Source organism: Panulirus ornatus, chromosome 46 (genome assembly GCF_036320965.1).
Source record: "Panulirus ornatus isolate Po-2019 chromosome 46, ASM3632096v1, whole genome shotgun sequence".
In the NCBI taxonomy this organism is placed as follows: Eukaryota; Metazoa; Arthropoda; class Malacostraca; order Decapoda; family Palinuridae; genus Panulirus; species Panulirus ornatus.
In genome coordinates, this window is record NC_092269.1 from 23,305,824 (window position 1) to 23,314,800 (window position 8,977).

Sequence of the window (8,977 nt, forward strand, 5' to 3'; positions counted from 1 at the left end):
AAACACTTCACTTCCTCCAGTTTTTCTCCATTCAAACTCACCTCCCAATTGACTTGACCCTCAACCCTACTGTACCTAATAACCTTGCTCTTATTCACATTTACTCTTAACTTTCTTCTTCCACACACTTTACCGAACTCAGTCACCAGCTTTTGCAGTTTCCTACATGAATCAGCCACCAGCGCTGTATCATCAGCGAACAGCAACTGACTCACTTCCCAAGCTCTCTCATCCCCAACAGACTTCATACTTGCCCCTCTTTCCAAAACTCTTGCATTTACCTCCCTAACAACCCCATCCATAAACAAATTAAACAACCATGGAGACATCACACACCCCTGCCGCAAACCTACATTCACTGAGAACCAATCACTTTCCTCTCTTCCTACACGTACACATGCCTTACATCCTCGATAAAAACTTTTCACTGCTTCTAACAACTTTCCTCCCACACCATATATTCTTAATACCTTCCACAGAGCATCTCTATCAACTCTATCATATGCCTTCTCCAGATCCATAAATGCTACATACAAATCCATTTGCTTTTCTAAATATTTCTCACATACATTCTTCAAAGCAAACACCTGATCCACACATCCTCTACCACTTCTGAAACCACACTGCTCTTCCTCAATCTGATGCTCTGTACATGCCTTCACCCTCTCAATCAATACCCTCCCATATAATTTACCGAGGAATACTCAACAAACTTATACCTCTGTAATTTATATATATATATATATATATATATATATATATATATATATATATATATATATATATATATATATATATATATATATATATATATATGAATTATATATATATATATATATAAATTATATATATATATATTTTTTTTTGTCGCTGTCTCCCGCGTTTGCGAGGTAGCGCAAGGAAACAGACGAAAGAAATGGCCCAACCCACCCCCATACACATGTATATACATACGTCCACACACGCAAATATACATACCTACACAGCTTTCCATGGTTTACCCCAGACGCTTCACATGCCCTGATTCAATCCACTGACAGCATGTCAACCCCGGTATACCACATCGATCCAATTCACTCTATTCCTTGCCCTCCTTTCACCCTCCTGCATGCTCAGGCCCCGATCACACAAAATCTTTTACACTCCATCTTTCCACTTCCAGTTTGGTCTCCCACTTCTCGTTCCCTCCACCTCCGACACATATCCTCTTGATCAATCTTTCCTCACTCATTCTCTCCATGTGCCCAAACGATTTCAAAACACCCTCTTCTGCTCTCTCAGTCACGCTGTTTTTATTTCCACACATCTCTCTTGCCCTTACGTTACTTACTCGATCAAACCACCTCACACCACACATTGTCCTCAAACATCTCATTTCCAGCACATCCATCTCCTGCGCAAAACTCTATCCATAGCCCACGCCTCGCAACCATACAACATTGTTGGAACCACTATTCCTTAAAACATATATATATATATATATATATATATATATATATATATATATATATATATATATATATATATATATGTATATATATATATATATATATATATATATATATATATATATATATATATATATATATATATATATATATATATATATATATATATATATATATATATATATATATATATATATATATATATATATATATATATATATATATATATTTATTTTATTTTATTATACTTTGTCGCTGTCTCCCGCGTTTGCGAGGTAGCGCAAGGAAACAGACGAAAGAAATGGCCCAGCCCCCCCCCCCCCCCCATACACATGTATATACATACGTCCACACACGCAAATATACATACCTACACAGCTTTCCATGGTTTACCCCAGACGCTTCACATGCCCTGCTTCAATCCACTGACAGCACGTCAACCCCGGTATACCACATCGCTCCAATTCACTCTATTCCTTGCCCTCCTTTCACCCTCCTGCATGTTCAGGCCCCGATCACACAAAATCTTTTTCACTCCATCTTTCCACCTCCAACTTGGTCTCCCTCTTCTCCTTGTTCCCTCCACCTCCGACACATATATCCTCTTGGTCAATCTTTCCTCACTCATCCTCTCCATGTGCCCAAACCACTTCAAAACACCCTCTTCTGCTCTCTCAACCACGCTCTTTTTATTTCCACACATCTCTCTTACCCTTACGTTACTCACTCGATCAAACCACCTCACACCACACATTGTCCTCAAACATCTCATTTCCAGCACATCCATCTCCTGCGCACAACTCTATCCATAGCCCAGCCTCGCAACCATACAACATTGTTGGAACCACTATTCCTTCAAACATATATATACATATATATATATATATATATATATATATATATATATATATATATATATATATATATATATATATATATATATATATATATATATATATATATATATATATATATATATATATATATATATATTTATTTTATTTTATTATACTTTGTCGCTGTCTCCCGCGTTTGCGAGGTAGCGCAAGGAAACAGACGAAAGAAATGGCCCAGCCCCCCCCCCCATACACATGTATATACATACGTCACACACGCAAATATACATACCTACACAGCTTTCCATGGTTTACCCCAGACGCTTCACATGCCCTGCTTCAATCCACTGACAGCACGTCAACCCGGTATACCACATCGCTCCAATTCACTCTATTCCTTGCCCTCCTTTCACCCTCCTGCATGTTCAGGTCCCGATCACACAAAATGTTTTTCACTCCATCTTTCCACCACCAATTTGGTCTCCCTCTTCTCCTTGTTCCCTCCACCTCCGACACATATATCCTCTTGGTCAATCTTTCCTCACTCATCCTCTCCATGTGCCCAAACCACTTCAAAACACCCTCTTCTGCTCTCTCAACCACGCTCTTTTTATTTCCACACATCTCTCTTACCCTTACGTTACTCACTCGATCAAACCACCTCACACCACACATTGTCCTCAAACATCTCATTTCCAGCATATCCATCCTCCTGCGCACAACTCTATCCATAGCCCACGCCTCGCAACCATACAACATTGTTGGAACCACTATTCCTTCAAACATACCCATTTTTGCTTTCCGAGATAATGTTCTCGACTTCCACACATTCTTCAAGGCCCCCAGGATTTTCGCCCCCTCCCCCACCCTATGATCCACTTCCGCTTCCATGGTTCCATCCGCTGCCAGATCCACTCCCAGATATCTAAAACACTTCACTTCCTCCAGTTTTTCTCCATTCAAACTCACCTCCCAATTGACTTGACCCTCAACCCTACTGTACCTAATAACCTTGCTCTTATTCACATTTACTCTTAACTTTCTTCTTCCACACACTTTTCCAAACTCAGTCACCAGCTTCTGCAGTTTCTCACATGAATCAGCCACCAGCGCTGTATCATCAGCGAACAACAACTGACTCACTTCCCAAGCTCTCTCATCCCCAACAGACTTCATACTTGCCCCTCTTTCCAAAACTCTTGCATTTACCTCCCTAACAACCCCATCCATAAACAAATTAAACAACCATGGAGACATCACACACCCCTGCCGCAAACCTACATTCACTGAGAACCAATCACTTTCCTCTCTTCCTACACGTACACATGCCTTACATCCTCGATAAAAACTTTTCACTGCTTCTAACAACTTTCCTCCCACACCATATATTCTTAATACCTTCCAGAGAGCATCTCTATCAACTCTATCATATGCCTTCTCCAGATCCATAAATGCTACATACAAATACATTTGCTTTTCTAAGTATTTCTCACATACATTCTTCAAAGCAAACACCTGATCCACACATCCTCTACCACTTCTGAAACCACACTGCTCTTCCCCAATCTGATGCTCTGTACATGCCTTCACCCTCCAATCAGTACCCTCCCATATAATTTCGCAGGAATACTCAACAAACTTATACCTCTGTAATTTGAGCACTCACTCTTATCCCCTTTGCCTTTGTACAATGGCACTATGCACGCATTCCGCCAATCCTCAGGCACCTCACCATGAGTCATACATACATTAAATAACCTTACCAACCAGTCAATAATACAGTCACCCCCTTTTTTAATAAATTCCACTGCAATACCATTCAAACCCGCTGCCTTGCCGGCTTTCATCTTCCGCAAAGCTTTCACTACCTCTTCTCTGTTTACCAAATCATTTCCCCTAACCCTCTCACTTTGCACACCACCTCGAACAAAACACCCTATATCGGCCACTCTATCATCAAACACATTCAACAAAACTTCAAAATACTCACTCCATCTCCTTCTCACATCACCACTACTTGTTATCACCTCCCCACTTGCGCCCTTCACCGAAGTTCCCATTTGCTCCCTTGTCTTACGCACTTTATTTACCTCCTTCCAGAACATCTTTTTATTCTCCCTAAAATTTAATGATACTCTCTCACCCCAACTCTCATTTGCCCTTTTTTTCACCTCTTGCACCTTTCTCTTGACCTCCTGTCTCTTTCTTTTATACATCTCCCACTATATTGCATTTTTTCCCTGCAAAAATCGTCCAAATGCCTCTCTCTTCTCTTTCACTAATACTCTTACTTCTTCATCCCACCACTCACTACCCTTTCTAATCAACCCACCTCCCACTCTTCTCATGCCACAAGCATCTTTTGCGCAATCCATCACTGATTCCCTAAATACATCCCATTCCTCCCCCACTCCCCTTACTTCCATTGTTCTCACCTTTTTCCATTCTGTACTCAGTCTCTCCTGGTACTTCCTCACACAGGTCTCCTTCTCAAGCTCACTTACTCTCAGCACCCTCTTCACCCCAACATTCACTCTTCTTTTCTGAAAACCCATACAAATCTTCACCTTAGCCTCCACAAGATAATGATCAGACATCCATCCAGTTGCACCTCTCAGCACATTAGCATCCAAAAGTCTCTCTTTCGCACGCCTGTCAATTAACACGTAATCCAATAACGCTCTCTGGCCATCTCTCCTACTTACATAAGTATACTTATGTATATCTCGCTTTTTAAACCAGGTATTCCCAATCATCAGTCCTTTTTCAGCACATAAATTTACAAGCTCTTCACCATATCCATTTACAACACTGAACACCCCATGTATACCAATTATTCCCTCAACTGCCACATTACTCACCTTTGCATTCAAATCACCCATCACTATGACCCGGTCTCGTGCATCAAAACCACTAACACACTCATTCAGCTGCTCCCAAAACACTTGCCTCTCTTGATCTTTCTTCTCATGCCCAGGTGCATATGCACCAATAATCACCCACCTCTCTCCATCAACTTTCAGTTTTACCCATATTAATCGAGAATTTACTTTCTTACACTCTATCACATACTCCCACAACTCCTGTTTCAGGGGTATTGCTACTCCTTCCCTTGCTCTTGTCCTCTCACTAACCCCTGACTTTACTCCCCAGACATTCCCAAACCACTCTTCCCCTTTACCCTTGAGCTTCGTTTCACTCAGAGCCAAAACATCCAGGTTCCTTTCCTGAATCATACTACCTATCTCTCCTTTTTTCACATCTTGGTTACATCCACACACATTTAAGCACCCCAGTCTGAGCCTTCGAGGAGGATGAGCACTCCCATATATATATATATATATATATATATATATATATATATATATATATATATATATATATATATATATATATATATATATGTCCCCTATCCCTGGGGATAGGGGAGAAAGAATACTTCCCACGCATTCCTCACGTGTCGAAGAAGGCGAATAAAGTTGACGGGAGTGGGAGGGGGGGGGGGGGCAGAAAGAATCCCCTCCTTGTATTTTGACTTTCTAAAAGGAGAAACAGAAGAAGGAGTCACGCGGGGAGTGCTCATCCTCCTCGAACGCTCAGATTGGGGTGTCTAAATGTGTGTGCATATAACCAAGATGAGAAAAAGGAGAGATAGGTAGTATGTTTGAGGTAAGGAACCTGGATGTTTTGGCTCTGGGTGAAACGAAGTTCAAGGGTAAAGGGGAAGAGTGGCTTCGGAATGTCTTGGGAGTAAAGTCAGGGGTTAGTGAGAGGATAAGAGCAAGGGAAGGAGTAGCACTACTCCTGAAACAGGAGATGTGGGAGTATGTGATAGAGTGCAGGAAAGTAAATTCTTTATTTGATATGGGTAAAACTGAAAGTTAATGGAGAGAGACAGGTGATTATTGGTGCATATGCACCTGGGCATGAGAAGAAAGATCATGAGAGGCAAGTGTTTTGGGAGCAGCTGAATGAGTGTGTTAGTGGCTTAGATGCACAAGACCAGGTTATAGTGATGGGTGATTTGAATGCAAAGGTGAGTAATGTGGCAGTTGAGGAAATAATTGGTATACATGAGGTGTTCAGTCTTGTAAACCGAAATGGTGAGGAGCTTGTAGATATATGTGCTGAAAAAGGACCTGGTGATTGGAAATACCTGGTTTAAAAGCAAGTTATACATAAGTATAAGTATGTAAGTAGGAGATATGGCCAGAGAGCGTTACTGGATTACGTGTTAATTGATAGGCGCGCGAAAGAGTGACTTTTGGATGTTAATGTGCTGAGAGGTTCAACTGGAGGGATGTCTGATCATTATCTTGTGGAGGCGAAGATAAAGATTTGTAGGAGTTTTCAGAAAAGAATAGAGAATGTTGGGGTGAAGAGAGTGATGAGAGTAAGTGAGCTTGGGAAGGAGACTTGTGTGAGGAAGTACCAGGAGAGACTGAGTACAGAATGGAAAAAGGTGAGAACAAAGGAGGTAAGGGGAGTGGTGGAGGAAAGGGATGTATTTAGGAAAGCAGTGATGGCGTGAGTAAAAGATGCTTGTGGCATGAGAAGCGTGGGAGGTAGGTTCATCAGAAAGGGTAGTGAGTGGTGGGATGAAGAGTTAAGATTATTAGTGAAAGAGAAGAGAGAGGCATTTCGACGATTTTTGCAAGGGAAAATGAGTGGGAGATGTATAAAAGAAAGAGACAGGAGGTGAAGAGAAAGGTGCAAGAGGTGAAAAAGAGGGCAAATGAGAGTTGGGGTGAGAGAGTATCACTAAATTTTAGGGAGAGTAAAAAGATGTTTTGGAAGGAGGTAAATAAAGTGCGTAAGACAAGGGAGCAAATGGGAACTTCAGTGAAGGGGGCTAATGGGGAGGTGGAGTGATTATTTTGAAGGTTTGTTGAATGTGTTTGATGATAGAGTGGCAGATATAGGATGTTTTGGTCAAGGTGGGGTGCAAAGAGAAAGGGTTAGGGAAAATGATTTGGTAAACAGAGAAGAGATAGTAAAAGCTTTGCGGAAGATGAAAGCCGGCAAGGCAGTAGGTTTGGATGGTATTGCAGCGGAATTAATTAAAAAGGGGTGACTGTATTGTTGACTGGTTGGTAAGGTTATTTAATGTATGTATGATTCATAGTGAGGTGCCTCAGGATTGGCGGAATGCTCGCATAGTGTCATTGTACAAAAGCAAAGGGGATAAGAGTGTGTACTCAAATTATAGAGGTATAAGTTTGTTAAGTATTCCTGGTAAATCATATGGGAGGGTATTGATTGAGAGGGTGAAGGCAAGTACAGAGCATCAGATTGGGGAAGAGCAGTGTGGTTTCAGAAGTGGTAGAGGATTCGTGGATCAGGTGTTTGCTTTGAAGAATGTATGTGAGAAATACTTAGAAGAGCAAATGGATTTGTATGTAGCATGTAAGGATCTGGAGAAGACATATGATAGAGTTGATAGAGATGCTCTGTGGAAGGTATTAACAATATATGGTGTGGGAGGCAAGTTGTTAGAAGCAGTGAAAAGTTTTTATCGAGGATGTAATGCATGTGTACGTGTAGGAAGAGAGGAAAGTGATTGGTTATCAGTGAATGTAGGTTTGCGGCAGGGGTGTGTGATGTCTCTATGGTTGTTTAATTTGTTTATGGATTGGGTTGTTAGGGAGGTGAATGCAAGAGTTTTGGAAAGAGGGGCAAGTATGCAGTCTGTTGTGCATGAGAGAGCTTGGTAAGTGAGTCAGTTGTTCGCTGATGATACAGCGCTGGTGGCTGATTCACGTGAGAAACTGCAGAAGCTGGTGAACTTAGTTTGGTAAAGTGTGTGAAAGAAGAAAGTTAAGAGTAAAAGTGAATAAGAGCAAGGTTATTAGGTACAGTAGGGGTGAGGATCAATTCAATTGGGAGGTAAGTTCGAATGGAGAAAAACTGGAGGAAGTAAATTGTTTTAGATATCTGGGAGTGGATCTGGCAGCGGATGGAACCATGGAAGCGGAAGTGAATCATAGGAAGGGGTAGGGGACGAAAATTCTGGGAGCCTTGAAGAATGTTTGGAAGTCGAGAACATTATCTCGGAGAGCAAAAATGGGTATGTTTGAAGGAATAGTGGTTCCAACAATGTTGTATGGTTGCGAGGCATTGGCTATGGATAGAGTTGTGCGGACGAGGGTGGATGTGTTGGAAATGAGATGTTTGAGGACAATATGTGGTGTGAGGTGGTTTGATCGAGTAATGAATGTAAGGGTAAGAAAGATGTGTGGAAATAAGAAGAGTGTGGTTGAGAGAGCAGAGGAGGGTGTTTTGAAATGATCTGGGCACATGGAGAGAATGACTGAGGAAAGATTGACCAAGAGGATATATGTGTGGCAGGTGGAGGGAACGAGGAGAAGTGGGACACCAAATTGGAGGTGGAAAGATCGAGTGAAAAAGATTTTGAGTGATCGGGCCTAAACATGCAGGAGGGTGAAAGGCATGCAAGGAATAGAGTGAATTGGAACGATGTGGTATACCGAGGTCGACGTGTTGTCAATGGATTGAACTAGGGCATGTGAAGCGTCTGGGGTAAAACATGGAAAGTTCTGTGGGGCCTGGATGTGGAAAGGGAGCTGTGGTTTCGGCGCTTTATTACAGAACAGCTAGTGGCTGAGTTTGAACGAATGGGGCCTTTGTTGTCTTTTCTTAGCGCTACCTCGCAAACATGAGGGGGGAGGTGGC